The 19,605-nt window shown below is 43.6% G+C and overlaps 1 long non-coding RNA gene across 1 annotated transcript in view; it reads left to right on the plus strand.

Annotated features, from left to right (window-relative positions):
* The first annotated feature begins 210 nt into the window (after window positions 1–210).
* LOC143340855 (uncharacterized) overlaps window positions 211–19,605 on the plus strand; it is a 56,094-nt gene continuing 36,699 nt past the window's right edge. Inside the window, exon 1 of the long non-coding RNA XR_013079513.1 lies at window positions 211–297. This is a non-coding gene — a long non-coding RNA (uncharacterized LOC143340855). The remainder of the gene's footprint in view (window positions 298–19,605) is intronic.

Consider the following 19,605-nt stretch of genomic DNA (forward strand, 5'->3'; position numbering starts at 1 on the left):
CCCCGTTTATGACACTTGTCGATTCGACACGTGCTAACGAATCGAAGAAATAACGTTTCACAAATGGACTCGTAATTACTTCGATTTTCGAAAGATTCGAATCTCAAAATGTGCGGTGATATTAAATTACTTCAATCGCTAAATTAAATTTCCCTTTAATTTGAATTACAAATAATTGCATTTTTATTCCAATTGTAATGTTTTCAGGTTCCAAGGTGGAAACGTTAGTAAAAATTAGCGCGAGACCGAGGCGTCATATTCAGTTGCATATTTAGCTTGCAAGCCACTCTCCGGCAGGTAAGGATTTGAATTTGTAAAGTGCTTGATCCCATCGTTACTCGCCATTCCCGACGCTCTTTGCTCGTTTTTTGTTGCCCTATCGACACTCGTACCGCCGCTTTCTAACGGAAAATTTATGGGTTTGCTTGTAACGGATCAAACTATGTTACTATGTCGCGCGTGTCTCCACGTATGTGGTGACACACTGGGTGTAATTGATACGTGATTTTGTAGTCAATCTTGTGGCGTCAGTGTCCGATATGGACGTTGATGTGTGTGATTAGACGGGCGAACGTGGGATAATTGCGGAGCAATTACGCAGGAGCCGTGTAATAGACTGTAGAAGACTTCGAGAGGTACACAAACTATGCTCACGCGGTAGAAAACACCGACACGATCACAGAATATTTATTTTCGAAATCATAAACAAATTAGTATAAATCAGTTTATAGTCAAAGATAGTATTTTTGATTCTTTAATTATTCTAATCCTTTTGTTTGTCACATCTGAACACTATAGATTCTCTACGTAGCATGCTAAAACTGAAAACAGGAGGATTGCAAGTTGTTAAACCCGATGATAGATACTCGGATGTAGGGTCAGATCGATCATAGTTTTTTCGATCGATTAATGGCGGGAACGCAAGCTCCACGAGTAACTTTTAACGCATTCGAGTGCAACTGTTGCGAGGCAGTCACGTTTCCGAGTAGCGCGAGAAATCGTGGACCGCGAGGAAACGTGCACTCTGTAATTTACCGTTTCCCAGCGGCGGATATTGGACGTTACCGGCCCCGTTATTAATAATAACGGCCATTAACGATTATACGGCCGACAGTTATTAATTCTTGGAGGCGCGATTCGACGGGGCACGTCGACGGATTTGCCTCGTTTGTCACTGGGCGACGATTAATGCATCGCCCGTTGCGTGAGCCGATCACGCCGGAACTTTGATATTCGAGGCATCGGCGAGAGACGCGAGCCCCGCAATGTTCTTAAGCGATTACCAGACGTACCTGTCGCTCTGACAACTAGCAGAAGCAGTAGTCACGGGTATTTAACGAGCCATTGCTCGTTCCGTGAGATCATCGATCTGGAATGACATAATTAATTCTGGAACTTCTTTGCTACCGGTTCGGCGAAAAACTACGTTTATCTTGTCTCCTATTGTAGGCTCGCGGTATTGAATTCCACTTGTCTGTCATTCTTCCGTGCTACCTTAACTCTTGCTTAATACCCGGTTGCTTCCTTCTTTGACTACCGTCGACGTTGTCCATTATTGCCTTTTCTTTCTTCTCTATTCTAAAAGCAATATTTCTTTTTCAATGAACCTCCACCTCTTGTTTCGATTACAATTATTCTTCTTTCTAAAACTCCTATGTGATGGCCTGCTGTTATAGGAAGAGCAGCGTATATGTACAAATATGTGTTTAGTCGAGTACTTGTGAGAAAAGTACACATTGACCGTGTCCCTCTGGTGGCGAGCGCTTTTAATTTCTCCAATATATTTTCTACGAACGCTTCAATTTCTAGACCGTGTCTAAATCTCTCCGAGACCCTTTCACAGCGCTTCCATATTTCAAGTTTTATTTTTTTTATCCTCCCCACTACCTCAACCCTTTCGATATACGTTCCTCAGATTCTTTCACTTCTTTTAATCGTGGTGCTCGCGTTGTTTTATTCTCTCCCGTTTCTCATAACTCTTCTTTTGTCCCTTCCCTCGCGTACTTAGCAGCATTATGACGTCCGTCTTATTTTTAAGTTAGGCTTAATAAGTTCAGGGTTAGGTCGTAAAACAGCTGTGCTGAATTTTGTTCGACGTGGCACGACCAGTGTATTATACAGGGTGGGTCGATAGTTTTGATCGGCTTAATTATCACCGTTATTTTCGGGGTTATGTAAAAGCTTCCTTCGCAGAAGTTGTACGGTACAGATGGATCGTTAACATTCCGGCGATCATTTTTTTATGGATGGGAGATTTTTCAAACATTCTAAGGTCATCCCTACTTTGCTAAATGGCACGCTATTTGGTCTTTATAATTAGCGGAATAGCGGTCTTTAGTCTTAAGACGATTTTAACGACCTGTAGTACAAGATTATTCGATTTGAAATACAGGAATAAAACAACGATTCTCACGTCACAGAAGGTACTCGAAATGGTGTTCGTTCGCCTCGAAGCATGTACGAATTTTACTGCCGTTCAAAACTTTGGAGCATCTTTTGATCTTTAAAATAAACCTTCGTTCGTTTGAAAATTTATTCTTGAACATTAATTGGAAATTTTAGTAATCAGGAAGTCGGAATCTACTTGAACTATTCCATAATAGCAATTTTCTTAGTAGGAGTGACGCAATTGGGACAAGTCATAAACATCGATCACCTAAAAGCAGAAATTACATTTCTGCAATCTCCATCACTTCGAAATTCGTTCGTAGATTAGAATCATAATTTCCAAAAATACCGAGAAAGTGTGTCGTCTAGAAAATGGCGAATAATTTATTGTCACTTATTTCGTTTCCAGTTATACAGTTACCTTTATAACCTCCGAAATCGAGTAAGATCGCGCGACAACTGAACTCAAAATGGCACCGAGTAATTACTTTTGACATAATTTGATCGCCTGGACGAAAATACCATCCTCGCGTGACGCGGAGCCCCTCTAAGCCGACTTCATCCGCCGCTCGTTTTTTTCTTTTTCCACAAAAAAAGGAGAAAGATGTCTGTATCAAGATCTACGGGGATCCATTTACCTCGAGATTATAAGGGATTGACGCGTTTAGAAACCCGCTACCGACTGTAACTTTATAGTAGTCTTTTGTTAAATACGTATAAACGCGCGTGTGGCGGTCGATCGTCGATTTCGCAAAGGCAAACCTATAGTTATCGTCGTTTGCGCGATACAAAGATCCATCGGTATTGTGTTCAACAACGATACTGGTAATGACATCCGCGCGCAGACTGAAATCTTCCGTCAGGTTGGCAAACCCCGACATTTGCCTCTTTCGATTGGAATGATATAATAATACGGCTGTTCGACGCGAGACACAGATTATTTTCTGACGCGTGTTTCTACGAAGAAACAATTTTTTCTGTATTCCGTCGTAATGGAGCAGCTCCATCCCATACGAAAGCTTGGTTTAGGGTCGCCACATACAGCTGGTTAACCGATAATTACGCGTCTGCTTCTGGTAATGTAGATTTATTCAACCTCGAAGCGTTCTCTTCCGTCTTTGCTTCTCTTTTTCGCGCCTACGTGGGCAATTTCAGGAATTTTTCTGAGGAAATTGAATTTCTTATGTACCTTATACAGGGTGTTCGGTCACTCCTGAGATTCCAGAGGCCAAAATAAGACGAAAATTAAGGATACTAATTTGTTCATTGAGACTTTGTTAAAAAGTTATAGAAACATTTCCGACGACACAGTATATTTTCGGTAACGAATTTTTTTCTCGAAAGTGCGTAGGAATTCGGGGGTGTGTCCATTCACCAAAAATGATTGTAATTGACCCCTTCGACCGAAAATAATTTTCCCAGAACGATTTAAAATTTTTTAAACTTGTCGAAAAATTTGCCCATCTTCCTGAATTTTTTTCTCGAAAATACGAAGGATTTCGAAGATATATGTATTCACCAAAAATGATTGTAGTTAACCCCTGTAGCCGAAAATAATTTTTCCAGAATGATTTGAAATTTTTTAATAACTTTTTAACGAAGGCTCAATCAACAAATTATAGTACTTGCCTTAAGCTTGTAAAATAAAGAGGAAATAAAAATCTTATTAAATTCCTTTTAATCTCAATTTGGTTCAATTCAGAATTTTTCTTCACCGACAATCGTCGAAACGCCTGCTTTTGAATTAGAAAATTTCGCACGATTTCATCCCCTGAATAACGAGTCGAACGATCGTTTCCCAACGAATCATTAGCTAGTTTCCAGTGACGGAAAAGTATCGAAAGTAAAAAAGGATTGCTCGTGCGCGCAACGGCGGGTCTTGTCGCCTCTCATTGTTAATTTATTCCAAACAAGATACCCGATACTTTGAAAACCGCTGACAAGCGCGATCCGAACAAGAACCAATAATCAACATACGGCATAACCAGCTGGTTAATTTGAATTTAAACGAGTCGGTGTACAACCGATTCCGCAGCGCGGAGCAAAGCAACAAGCTAGCGCGACGAACATGTCGCGGCTCAAAGTTGCGCGTGATTGTACAAGAGCTGCATTCCATCCCAAAGGTTTAGCAGATAGAGCCGGTCGAAAATAGCGGTGGCTGGCCGAATACGAGCACGAGGCATTCGTTTCAATACGGACAAACGCACCTTCCTAATCCAATTCCGGTCCCACTCGATTCGGAGGCCTTTAATTCGAACAAATGCACGACCGGATTAGCGTTCCAGTCCAGGTTGCCGGGGGACTGAAAAAGGAACGATCTTTACACCGTCCTCGCGACAGAAAAATCACGCGGCTCAATAACAGATAAAAGAACAAACTTTACTCGTAGAAATTTTCTGCGTTCATTCTACTCAAAATTTTGCTCGTCTCTGACAGAAACCCACGTGGCCCTTCCCACGCGGTGTCGCGTCGATTCGAGTGCACGAAGAGCGACTCTTTTCTGTTCGACGATCGTGTGGCACGTATGCAATTAGAAATTTCCTTTCACCGACTCGTTGACACTAATCACACGTGGGCCTCTCTCTCCCACACCTTGTCGATTCTGACCTCGGTCGTACGTTCTGCCTCTGCGCGAGCCGCTGCCAATCGACTTAACGATCGCCCTCTAAATACCAATTACGAAACGCTTAATTACGTTTTCCGCGTAAAAGGATATACATATTCGCAACCGCGCTGTCGCCGATGTCCCATTACGTTCTGGAACGCCTTCCTCGAGCCGCTGGACCACCGCTGCTATACTCTGTTTTACAGGCCCATTAGCCGTATCGGACGCTTCTGCGGTGTCCGTTTCGGACGAACGCGCGTATTCAGGTTGGCGACTAGAAAGACTCTCAAATACGATTCTTATTTACATAAAATCTCAAATTAAACAGTATCTATACAGACAACGGAAAGCATCGCAGTAACTTATTAACAACAGTTGCTCATGCTAACGAGAGTAGAGTTTCCAGATACTCCGTTGTTTTTAGTCGAATGCGTCTCCATTGTGCATTCCCTCTGTTTTTCCATAAATAAATAAACCAGAGCCTTTCGGTTCGGCCATTGTATGTTTACGTCTAGTGTGCTTTGTAAAATGTACCGCGGTTAAGAGCACTCGTGGCATATCGTAGCAGCGTAGACGTCTCCTTTGCATCGAGGGATCTCCCGACTCCCGGTGAAAAAAGTCTTTTTACACTAATACAAAGGGAACGGCGATCGACGAATGTTCCGTAAAAAGAATTCCAACTTGAGTAGAACCTGAACTCGCGAGCCACTCGAGGGACCATAGATGCATGCATCGAGGGCAGGGCTCCGTATCCTTTGGCCACCCTATATCGTACGGTTGAGAAAAGCCCTCCATATAATTAGGATTTCGGGAGATATTACTCGCGTCTAACGATCGCTTCCAGACTTCTTGGAGTCTTAGCGGAGAACGGGGGGTCAGGAGGTGGGAAGCTTCGAAAAATCGTGTGGACTCGGAGGATTCTCACGGCGCGGTTCAGTGACTCTGGGGGCCCCGAGACCGTAATAGACATTCGTACCAGACGGAGAATCGCCGTTTCCCGTGGTGTTTCGGGACCAACGAAACGAAACGGACGCACGAAGAGCGAAACGCAGTGCCGTGGCACGCTCTAATCTTCGGTAATGGCTAATCGCGGCGAGCCTAGGGGGCACGCAACAGCAGCAACAGCAGCCACGACGAGAACTAGGACGAACGCGGGGCCAACAGGTATTAGCAACAGTCTAAAATCAGGAGTAGAGACAATCGTTTGGAAACGGGACAAACGTATATTTTGACGACTGAAAATCGTCGGGTATCGAGCCCTCGGGGTACCAGCGAGATCTTTCGTAGGATTGCTGGGGCCGCGGTGCTTTTTTCAGCGGCGGAATTCATCGACGAAACGATTCCACGGCCCCCGAGTTCCGTTTAAATATCGGGATTCACGGCACTACGGCGAACCGTTCTCTATTATTTCCTAAGATATCGAACCCCGAAAATATAACTGCACGGCCTCCCTAGACCGTTTCTCGGTTACGTTTCCCTCCTCTTTCCCGTTCGTTTCTGCCGATTCCAGGTGCATAAAATCGGTCGAATTCGAATGGCGGCCCCACCGTGCATATCGCAGACATAAAACCGATTGGAAATTACATACGAAACGAAACTGCGAATTTTCTGCGTCTGTTCCTCCCCGTGCTGGGTCGTTCGCGAAAATGGTAATGAAATGGAATTAGCAGCCACCGAACCGTGCTCGGCGCGTTTCGCTCCGTCTTCTTGCCGATGCATTCTGCCCTTCCTAAAAATAATTACCTATGGACGATAAATCACCTAAAGTAATCGTAAGTAATTTCATTCGAACTGAAACGAAATTTATGGCCGCCATTTTTTTCTTCACGAGCTAGGAATTCTTGTGTTTCTCGAAGGATCAAATTCATAACTGAGAAAACACTTTTCGTACGTTTTCATCGTTCCTATTTAGGACAGTCGATGTTCTGGTAATTCCTGAAAGATTTGTTCGAGGAAAAGTATCACGGAATATTGGGAGATCCATATTTTCCACCATCGCGGAAACGAGTAACGGGTCAACGAAAATTACGTCGACCATTCTTTCGAATGGCACGGACACCCAACGAGCGATGAATTAACCGACATAAAAGGAATTTCGAAGCGTGTACGCTCCTCGGTCGCCTTCTACGACCGCGGAAAAAAGTCCCGAACATCGTTACGACATTTTCTTGCGAGTACCTATCCATACGGACCGATACAAGTCGATTCTTGTCCCCGATGTCGTGGCAATCGTACTTTCATCGAGCCGCGAGCCTTCTTTCTCTCTCCCGCTGCCCCTCTTGGACGTTCTCCTCTGCCTCTGCGGTTCATTGCAGGACTCTTCCTCTTCCTCTTTATCGCCTTCCACATTTGCCGCGCGCACCGTTAAAGTTTTATTGCAACGAGATCTGGCAGCAAATTAAGTCTATCGATGGGCGATTAACGTCCACCCCGAGGGTTGCACGAGGACGCGCGAGGATACGTCGTTAAAGCGATCGTAAATCGTCCGCGACTCGCAACGCCAATACCATTTATTACGATTTTATTATGAAATCAATATATTAAGAGGACACCGCGGCCGAGTAAGTGGATTATGATAATTCAGAGTGGCGAGGACCTGTCGCCGGGAGCGTTCGCCAAATCGAACAAACGCGAGTCCAAAGTATTTACCCATCAGTACTTTCCATAATAGTGGGTGGGCGGCGTAAAAAAAAGTTTTCAATTTTTAGCCATTATCAAACTATTCAAAAAGATTTTCTTAACGTTATTTCACATTCAGAAATAAATAATGTGGTGATACATTTAGGTAGAGATAGTTGATAGTATTGTGACATATTCAGAAAAAAATAATGTCATTGTACCATAATTGTAGGTTACATAAGCAACGTGGAATTCACAACATTCTCTTTAACGGGCCAGCATTTCAAATATTTCAAATCTATACAGTATTTTTCATATCAAATATTTTTACATCAAGTGTAGAATAAAAGATATTTATTTTTTATTGAAAATTGATTCATGTATTTTCAGAGTAATAAGCTAGTGAAATGGGCCATTTATTAAGGGTTGAAATATTCTTTGAATATAATGTGATAACTTAATTTCCCTCATATTTCATTTTATCACGTTAACTTTGCTAGTTGCTCCATCCATTAAATTAAAAATACATGTATGCGATCGCACACACGTAGGTGTACCCAAACTTTTGTCCGGCGTAGAAAGGCAATTTCATTCGTAATTCGTTTCTTTCTTCCGCCTTTGCGTTGCTCCCGGATGCTTTGTACAAAGACAGCCTGTCTTTTTTTTTTCTTTTTTCGAGACCCCGAGCGGAATTTCAATCAAGAGACTTAATGCGATTCCGGCGAGTTATCGTTCGGGCGCGAATATAAAGTTATGCAAGGTGTATTAGAAGTGGAGCCCCGGCGTGTCTCTAAATCTTCGTCGAAAGCGGGGCTCTCTCGGATGTGTATGAAAAGTTTCGTCTCTTGCCTCATCGAATCTGCAATTTAGAAATCCGAAGCGCGCCGCCGCCGCTTTAAAAGGGCGATTGAACTTTCTCTCCTTTACGGTGGTACCCGATTTCATCAGGTTTTCTAGCTGGAATTTATGCGTGTGAGCCTAGGGGGGTGGACGAAGGGGGGACAAAGAAAAGCGTGCCGTTGCCGTGAATACCGGGCGCGCGAAACGTTTTTCAAAAAATTAATACCTCGGTCCGTGTCTCCGGTAACATTTTGCGCGCCTCGTATTATTCGCCTGGTACGGGTCTGTGTAAACTGTCACTTCCAATAAACCGCGGCGTGGAAGCGCGAGAGGCCTTATGGCTGCCGACGACGCCAGCAGCCGCTTTCGTGCTGTGAATTGGTCGAAGGATTTAGAGACTGACCGAGAACAGAGCCACCTTCGACGCCGGTGGTACCTCGGGGTATCTAATTACGAGCGCCCCGAATACACGAGTTTCTACTTGCGTGATGCTCTAACGGCTCAACTCTCCCTGGAAGTCGTTCTAACCGGGGATTCGACCGTGTTTCCACCGGACGCCTCTGATGCGTTGATAAATTCAGGGTCGTTTAAGGGATGCTTTACGTTCCGCCGATCCAGAAGCCCCTTGCAATCAACGCAGTTCGCCTCGTTCCGTCGTTTTCAATTTTAGAGATACTATTTCTTCGCTATTTCATGCGTGAAATTGCCTCGACGAACTTTAATTGTTACTATTGTGAGGCTCCCAGAAGAAAAACCCTAGAAAGAAATCACCTATTAATCCGCCATCTTATCTCGCATCGAGCATAAATGCAACGAAATTATTATCACGAACCGAACCAGCGACGAAAATAGCACAGTTTACGACAGTAGCAGTAATAGATAATATTTAAAATCAAGAGGGGGAGATATATATATTAATGAGTTGTAAAATGAGTTGCAATAAAACAAATGGGGGTTGATCTCACGATACCAAATGATTGACAGAATTTTGTAAATAATAGATAATCAGTTTCCTCTTCGCGTTAAGTCATCTCAGGAGAATACAGGAGGCAAGACGAGGGGAGATTTAATATCGCGCGTAAATTCTGCAAAATGGCTCCCAGCGATCTTTACCGGGGATTATCTTTACTAGGTTCTCTATCAAGCGCATTATGCAAGCAGAGAGGATACAGGGCAATTAGAAAAGTAGGCTTTTGAGTTACGCTATGTAAATTTTGAAGGAAATAGTGGACAAATTACGGGGAGATATCCTCGTAGCACGTAACGAAGGTTCAATGAAATATGGCTCGCGCGGAACGAAATACGATACGAGACGTATATGGCCTCGTATCCCAGTGAACGTGTTAAGAGTTTGTAATTGGCGTTGTGTCGCGAGTAAACGATGGTCATTGAGATCTACGATGTAAATTGGCGCCTTGGCAAGTGTTTCGGTTCGTTTAACTATTTATTTTATAGTTTATTTTATTCGCGACGCTTGCCTGCCGTGATGGAACAGAATACAAGTTCGAGTTCACGAGCATATAATGCATCATGGAAGTAAAGCAGTTAAGTTAATGGACGAATATTATACATAAGTGTATAAAATAAAAATTACAATGTTTCTTGTGCTTCTTCAGCGTCGCTACGAAACAGTTTCAACGACCAGTAACGAGATTCCCTCCTGCAACAAGTTTCGAATTTTCGATCTCTAAAACCACGAAATCTTGCCTGGAATGAATCTCTTTTTAAGAATTCTCGTATTGGAAACCGGAATATATTCGAAGCCAACGCGCGTTCCTCGTTCCTCGCGATACAGAAAGGACTCACAAACCGATTTATTAACGAGTCCCAAGTTTTCTAGCTCGGCCGATAAATTACGAACCGATTGTGTAACCGACGACAGACTCGACCTCTCGAAACGAAAGAAGGAGGCGGAGAACGATCGAATTCTTCATCTACCGGGGCTGAATTCTTCGCCGACCACGGCCATTAAAACTTACGAATCGAACAGATCCGATTGGGTTTTAATTATACGCCGTCACCGCGGGAATCGTCGTATTAAGAGTTATCCACGTTCGGTGGCCACTTTTGATCCACTGTCGCGCAATCGGTGACCCAGTTAGGCATAATTTGTGGACGCTATGAAATCGAGTTGGCGAACGAAAACCGTTTCACCGGTTACGTTTCATCGGGCGAGAAGCATCTGATTAATCCGAGCGAGCCGTTCAAGTTTTCGTAACGTTTCGAGAAACGAACCCGGTTGTTGTTGTTCCACGATCGTCGACGCGACTTATGAATTATTACCGGTCCCGAGGACGTTTCCGTAGATTCCGAAACGGGCTCGCGTTACGAAACTTCGCGCAATATTCTTGTTCCACCCAGCGTACCGACGACGAAGACACCTCGTGCCGGCGTTTCGAAAAGCCAGCGGCGAGAGGCTGGGTACTTAATTGCCATACTGGAACGCGTAGGCTCGCCGGGCACGAGCGACGTTTCGCATATTTCACGACGTCCTGGATCATCGGTGTTAACTGCCGCGACGTCGATTAGAAATTAAAAATGACCATAATTAAATCATCCGTTAATTAATTCCGAATATGAATTTATTAGCCGCCAATGAGACGGAAGGACGCCTGGGACCCTCTCGTTAGACCCGTTTAATTCCTCTGTCGTTAGGCTCTGGGTTAGGTGACCTCGGATGAAAAATATACGACTGCCACGGGAGACGAATTCCTTCGATTTGTCGAAATCCCTATCCCCAGAAACGGGCAAAAATTTCTCTTTATCATTCTTACGATAAAAAGTACAAATTTTAATCGTACGATCAAATTGGGCTCGAACGAGTAAAAGTCTGAGACTTTTTCTTCGTCTAAAATTTGAATAGAATTCTGCTCGTTAGTGTCTTTTAGAGGTGACGATTTTTATAAATTCCTTTATCCAGACCAGGTTTAACGAAGTGCAACGTTCAGATGGTATAGACTCAGGACCGTAAAGAGTTAATTTAATTGCATTTAAATTTCCGGCGATTAATCGGGTCTCGGTAAAAGGGATCGGCAGTAATCGAGTCTCATTGCCAATAATAGGGGCCGTCAATCGTCTGGTTACAGTCGGTAGGACTGATAATTATTCAGTAATAGTTGTACGGAGAGGACGACTTTCCAGGTGACCGTCTCAGGGACATTAAGATTCCTTGCAGATTTTAATTATTTATTCGTTTCTTGTGGCTTACTTACACTCGTGTATAGAGTATCTCTCAGGCATGGTTTATGTTAAAACTATGATAAGACTGAGCTGACTTGGCCAAAAGAGACCCAGTGTCGATTTAGGTTAAGGTGACAGTTGAAAAATTTCTACGAGATCAAAACTTTGATTTTAAACTATTATAAACTACATAAATTAAAATTTGTCTTAACACTTATATTCGTAGCTGCACTAAAATTCATGAATCCTATGTAAATTTATTTCCCTTAACATTTTAGCTCGGGAATTGTTTTAGTTTGAGTAAATTCATCCCCTATATATGTATGTCAGTAAAAGTGTTAACGTGTAAGCGTGTTCGCGCGAGTAGGTTAAGGAACAGTCGCGCGAGATATCGGTCGTCACCTATATTTTTCTCCCCCCCGGTTTGCGTTAAAAAACACACGGCTGCCGGATTGAGAGAATTCCACGGTCGAGGTCCCCCTTTCTCCGTTGCTAATTTCTCGTTTCCAGCGAACGCCAGGTAAGCCGTGGGTGGTGGTAAGCGGCGGGGAACGAGAAGGGCGGAAGCGAGAGGGCTCGAGGCGCGGAGCGAGGTAACACGAAAGGCGGTGGAAGCGAAAGGGGCAGCTATAGGATCGAGCGTGGCGAGGGACGAGCGGATTCCTTCGATTCAGTTCGGTTCGAGTTAGCTGGATTTGGCGAATACGGCTCGTTTGTAGTCCGCCGAGGGGCCCCGCGGCGACTGCCGACTGCTCGGAGCCGAGCCGAGCGGAATGAAACCGACCGTGTGGCTACCTGGGCTCGCTGGACCGAGCGTCGAAACGGGACGACAGCATCGCGCCGCGACGACCAACGGACAGAGACGGCCGAACGGGGGCCACGGAGAGGCGGAGGAATTACGGACGAACCTGTTGTTCGTAACACGTGTTTGCGTGAACCCCGTCCAGCCGTGTCTCCGCCGTCTGTCCGTACGTCCGTCTATAAGAGGGCAGACGGAAGGCGACGATGTATTACCATCGGTGACAGTCCATCTCGTCCACCTTCTCCTTTATCTCCTTCGTCTCCCTCGGTTCTGTCGCGGGGACCCCTCGTTTCGCACACTCGCCAACTCTCGAGGCTCGAGGGAAATGAGCAAAATAAAGGCGGCACCGGCGGGCGCCTCGATCCCAGTCGCCCCTATTCCCCGATTTCGGAATGCGGCCCCTAAGGAAACGTGTGCCCGGGCTACGTAACCACCTTACAGAACGACGAGCGCGGACGGGCAGCTGGAGAGACGTGGCCGCGATCGTTTCGCGTTCGGGAATTATTCTGTCGTCCTGGTGCATGGGATAATGGAGGAGCCGATCGGGACTCGGGCTACGTCTCTGTTCTCACGCGCGATCGGTTTGACTCGCCCGCGGACCAGCCTCCTTTCCTTCTTCTCCTCCTTCGAAGAGGTGCTTCTCCCTCGTGCAAGGGTGAACGTTCAACTATTGTCTTTCGATTTAGAAATTTAAAAATGTGTCTTTTTCTAGCATTTTCACAGATTTCGAGTCTCAACACTAGAACTATCGAATCAGTCAAAATGACCCATTCGTAATTTTCTATAAGAGAATGAATAAATACTTACTTTAATTGCATTGTACGTTCACGTTTCTGTCAATTGTTCATGTATTTGTTGATTTAATTTCTTTGTACAAATTGTTAGTTATTATTTTATTTTTGGAGGTGCGAATCGTTGGTTATGAATACAATGTATAATGAATACTGCTCTGTATATGAATGTTGTCTGTATAAAGGTAAGGAACTGACTAACTCATACGGTGTGTGATGACCTGCTACAGTATGCTAATTATGTACGAAGTATCAATCGGTGTTGGTAGTTCTAGTGTTAAAAATGGGGCTTTGAAATTGAAAATAATTAGTACGTTTGTCTTCACGTATCTGTCGATTTAATTCCTTTGGTACAAATAAATACACTATAATGCTTGATACCTCTGGTATTAAAAACAGGAGTTTGAAATTGGAAATAATTGGTATAGTTGTCTCATGGAAAAACGACTGTCCCCTTAATTGCAGCCATTAAACATAGCGTCCATACAGCAGGGTTCTGATTTGCCTTTTCTTTTTTATTAAGCATTTGAAACCTCATATGAGGTTTATTTCTGCTACACAATTGTTAAAAGATAATAATGTGTTGAAAAGAAATTATCTCATTTCAAAATTGAAATTTCAAGTTACGATTATTGAAAGATTTCTTTAGCACTTCGTAAATCTCATTTTCTAAAGGAAACAATAGCTTCCATAAATATAATAATATTCCTCTAATTTTCTGACCGAGAATGCAAATAACATTGTTTTCGCGTACCGAATATATTTTCCATACGCCCGCATACAACGGATAAATGTTTATTATAATATTTCGAATCGATGTTTGCCCGCCTTTAATTAAATCAATAACACGACGTACACGCGATCGCAAATAAATTGTTGTTACGAACGTAATAAATTTCACCAAAAATATAAATTTCGTAATAATTAACGAAAATCTGAGCGATTGCAAACACAGAACACAAAATTGTTTCCCCGAATGTTTGGCTTCTCCATCCCTTGCCATAGGTGCGACACGCGATAATTGACGTTACAAATATTTTTCATCGAAACTCGACGAACAACACATTATTACAAATTCCCACATATTTTCGAACATCGCGTGGTTTAATTTTCGAAAAAGCTAGGCAATGTCCCGGGGAACAAAATGGTGCGGCGTGGCCGGATGCTCGGATGCCCGGAAGGGGAATTAATTTTTTAAAATCGCGCGCTGAGTCACCGGGAGTAGCTTCGAATCAAAACAAATTCCCCCCCGTCTCGGGGGTTGAAAAGCGATTTCTTGCTCCTCTCGTTCTATTCCGTGCTCGATCCTCGAGGAGAGGCCACTAGTAGACGCGCGCAAAGAAGCAGCTCTCGTGTAAAATGAAAAAAAAAAAACCTCCCTCGGAAGGGCTAGGCACGACGCGCGGTGCACGCGGTGCAGTCGGTCCGTCCTCGACAATGAGCGTGTTCTATCGTGGCAAGGGTTGCAAGGGGGGGCGCTGAAGGGAGGCCTCGGCCAATGAGAGCGCGCCGATACGGCGGCCATTTTAATGATCGGCCCTAAGGTAAACAAAAGGGAAAAAAGGGGGACAGAATGACTTCCAGCCCCTTCTCTCGCGGGGTTGCTTGCATGCACGCCCGAGTATAGTAACCCTTTTCTCGCGTTGCCGTCCACACACGGTCGACGTGCGTGCACGCGGCCGCACCGACACGCTTCGATATCACGTATGCACGCCCACGTGCACGCAAGGGGTGCGCCATCGACCAATCGTTGGCCCGGATCTTCTTACAGGGGCCCATGTTCGAGAACACCATGGTTTCTCGTATGATATTCTCGTTCCTCTCCTCCCTCTACCCCGTGCGTTACGTACACCGGTGTCGACGACCCCACGACACCCTTCCCGCTTCACTTTTTTTCCCGTCTCCTTTTTCCTGTCACTCGTTATACATTTTATACCTATGGGAGTGGGAAAGTTTGATTGGAAAGCGAGAATCGGGATCCCGCGGACTCGACGGGCTGAGGGAGGAAGAGAGATACCGAGGGTTGGTATATCCAGCTCCGATTAATTAATGCGCGCGTGTCGATGCTAACGAGAAAGAGACAAAAATCATTAGATAACGCCAGCCGGTCCTCAGTGGCTCGTGATTGAACGGGGGGGGACCGGGTTGCCCCGCTTTGACAGCGCTCGCTGAAAACAATGATTTCTTGCTACGGGGCTTGTATGGTGCTCGATGCGGTTCTGAGTAATGACTCCCGGTTGTTACGACGGAGAAATAAATAAACGAGGAGAATCGTCTGACGTTCAGACGGAACGTTTCTCTTCTTGGTCAAGGGGTCTGCCTCTATGGGAAACATGGCGTCCTTTCTAATTGCGTGAGGGTGCTTTTGTACGGTTGTAAATAGAGATTTCTTGATTGAGAGGATTCTTATGTAGATGGCTTGTGTCTTTGTGAAATTGTTTTCGAGAACACTAACTCATTTACGATGAATTGCCATAGTACCTTCTTTCCACGACTCGAAACTTCGTTTTGCACTTTTAAATCGCAGGATTTATACTTATTGGTCGTGGAGAGCATCTTACTGTATGGTGAGAAAATGTTCTTTTGTTTTACGGTTCCGTTATTAGGTTTGACTTTCCTCGAGAGAATATTCATCTTAAAATATAATATATTAAATTACAACATAATTTGTCTTTAATTAATTATACAATAGTAACTTTCAACCCTGTAATTTAAACACGATTTTTAAACGGGTTTCGCTGATTAATGATCGATTTATAAACAGTTTTGGGACAGATTGTAATATCTGTAAAATTATAATAGAATGCGTGAGAGATATTTGGATATTTGGACAATTTGGTCCCCATGGCTAAATACGAACAAGAAGTGTTTGGGTTAAAGCTGATTAGGTGAATGTTTAGGCTAGATCAAGGGTGGCACGGTTTAGCACTGGGAGGCAACGTATTGTTCCATGAGTGTACAGTAAATTTTACCAAAATTATAAATGGGTGCAAACATAAATAAATGTCTGGACTGTACGTTTTGTTTACGTATTATAGATATTGCTTTTATTTTAATTAAATAATTTATAAACAACGAAGATACGTTGCCAGATGAAATTTCATTAGATATTTAGTTTTATATTACACACTACTAAAGATATAACAAATTCTACGTTTCAACTTTTGCTTTAGGTCGTCTTCAAATCAACAGACGTTGATTTAGGTGAAGATTGCCATATGCTCTTAAGTCTATATACATGTGACATCGTATACGTACCAATGTAGCAAAATAAAATAATGAATAGTCTATTTATTTTTCGACAAAAATGAATTTTGATCAGGGGTTTAAAATAAACAATACAAGAATATATAAATTGTAACAGACTTAATTCCTTAAGAGTATCTAAACAAAGATCGAAATGTAGAATTGTTAATATTTATTCCTACAAACTTGTGAGATCATCTAATATTTGTCTCTTCAGAATAAATGACCATGATAAATACCTGTGTCGAGCAATGACTGTGCATTCGATTATGTTTAATTTTCGCGACTTACCTGAAACAAAAAAGAGAAGTTTGAGTTAGTAACAAATTTTGGCTTGAACAATTTTTTTGTATTTCCGTATAGAAAACAGCTATATTGCCCCAAAATGAATTTTATAACAGGACAATAAATAATTCAACGTGCAAAACTAGGATGAAAATTAAGAACAAAATTTTTTCAAATATAACTTTGTAATTTGCCCTGGCGTGTCTGTCCATTACTGACTATTTTTACTTACGCCGACGTCCAAGTAGTATCGCATTACTCGCGTGCTCGATGAATTTTCAAAACAAATTTTCTCGAAAACGAAACACTACACGAGTTGTACATTCTACTAAAAATAATTGTATCTTTATTATTCAATATTTACTTTACTCTTCCGACGATATCGCGAACCAATAAAATTACTTGCTCCAACAAGAAACAAATTCACATGTTCTTTAATTCGTAGACGTACGAACAACCAGAAAACAATTTCTTTATGATAAAATAAAATTCACCCAACGGGGGGTAAAAGGCCATTGTAATTTACCGACAGAAAATCGCGCGCAGAGTTACAAGGAAACGAACAGAGCGTGGCAGGTAAGAGATTGAAATAGCGCTGAGCATACCAGGAGGAACTAGAGCAGAGAAGAAGCATATTTGCCGATACGCGTAACCGTCCCTGCAATTCTAACTGGAGATTCGAAAGTGCCGCCGTGGAGTCTTCCGCCTTGGTTGTCGGCTAGGCGAGAAGACGACCGTGGAACAAAGCGGAGAACCCGCGAGCGGAGGAGAGAGGCGATATATTTTACGCGTCTACCGGAAGTGCGGTGGTATGCGCCAGAAGGGGCGCAGAAGGAGGGAAAGCAGAAGAGGGAACGGTACACACGCAGGGTTTCCAGAGAATACGGTGCGTAGAATACGGCGTTGGCTCGTGAGAATGGCGGATACGACGGTGGTACGGGGGCGGGGGTGCCACGGAGTGCCAGAAGGGGTGAGTTTCTTCGCCTCGTTCCATCCTTTTTCTCCCTTTTCTTCTTCCGTTCGAGTGTCGGCCCCGAAGTGAGGCTGATGTGATTTGACTACATTCACACCTACGTCGACGTCCTGGTCCCACTCGTCCTTTGATGCCAGGTCCAGACCATACCCGGTGCACCACCAGCACCGGTCTAAGAAGGTGCAGCGGTCCTCCATCGTCGAAGAAATAAAAAAAGAAAACCGTCGGCTGCAGCGGCTCGTAACCATGGGGCCCCGTACAACGCTGGTACCGGACCCCCGTAGTATTATGGTGGTGCTGTCGTGCGCTATGGACCGTACCATCGAGGGTCCACTGCCACGGTTTCGCGTTGTCCCGCGAAGAATACGCGCGAACCGACCGGGTACCGGAGAATACAGGGGAAAGAGACAGAGGATCCCGGAGATCCAGTTACTTCCAGTTTCGCTCGACGACTCTTTTGCAGATATGTCCAAACTTGTCCCCTTTTTTTCCTCTCCTCTCCGCTGTCTCGCACGGGAACAGGTTGACGTCGTGACAGAGGACGAGTCCTGGGGTCACGGTCTCGTGCGCCATTTTTTCCCCCCTCCGCTCTTCTCGGTACCCAAATTTTCATCCGACGTAAGTCGAGGGCGAGACTCTCCCCGGAGGTGTTGTAAGGATTTATTCCACCGTTTAGAGCTCCTTTATTTCGTTCAGAGCACACTCGTGCTCGCAGGGATCGAGAATCTCTTTGGTTCCTGTCGCTTGGACCGGAAGTGTCATCCGCGAAGGTACTTTCTTCTTAGAATGCGCATATTGTGTCTGTATCGTTGAAACTATTGTGCATTTATGCGTGGAAAAATTCATGTAACTTTGGAGGGTGGGTATAAATCACGGTGCAAAGTTTTAAATTGATGTCTTAAATAATTTTCGTGTTATAAAATTTTAAAAATGTCTCAGTTTTTAGTTATCAGACTAGCTTACCCCCATGGGGTGGAATTTCCATTGCAAATGAAAACAAGATTATCTTTTTTATTAAATTTTCTAACTGTGTTCGTCATTTGTTTGTATGACAATATTCGAATGTATATTTTTTATTTTTCATTTTAGTAGGGGCAATATCCATACACTTTAACAATTTTATTTCATTTGTTTCCTATTTGTGTCAGTAATGAAAATACCCTAGATGAACAACTAAATTAGTTATTACAAAGGGTTAAAAAAAAGTTTCAGACGGTCCATTTAAAGGTCAATAAGTGTGTCTGCAAACGTTTATAATTATATCCTTAAACACTTCGTTAAAAGAATTCGAAAAATTATCTAATTAATCGCCTTCCTAATGAGAATCCCCCCTTGAATCGCAGGTTTGCGTTTGAAGCGATCCGGCGACGTCGAAAACGGAACTAATGAGTCGCCGCCAGAAGCGTCTCCCGGCGTCTGCTCGAAAGCGCTCCAGCTAAGATTTTATTAATCCTATTCATAAAGTAGTTCGAGTTTCATCTGCCGGCGTGGGTGGAGGGGAGGACGCGCCCGTCCCGTATAATCTTCCTTGCGGCTGGTACTTCGACTTTCATGGAAACGCGTCTTCATTAAGCCCGTTCCTGACGCGTACGCACTCGGTGCTTCTTGGAAAAGGCGATTCACCCGAATCCAAGCGTCGTTGCACTTTTGTTTCAATGACCCCGTGGCCGTCGATACACTCTTTACGAAGTTTTTGTCCCAAACTTAAAAGAATACCGTCTTAACAAAAGAAAGTAATTATTTAATCAAAATGCGTTCACGAATGCATTCATTAAAATATTTATACAGTACGCATTTTTGCAAAGGTAGGAGTTCAACTGAAAAATTTAATATTTCCTTTTATTAGAGATAGAAACAATATTCAAATTTAATTCTT

This window comes from Colletes latitarsis, chromosome 4, assembly GCF_051014445.1.
Source record: "Colletes latitarsis isolate SP2378_abdomen chromosome 4, iyColLati1, whole genome shotgun sequence".
Taxonomy (NCBI): Eukaryota; Metazoa; Arthropoda; class Insecta; order Hymenoptera; family Colletidae; genus Colletes; species Colletes latitarsis.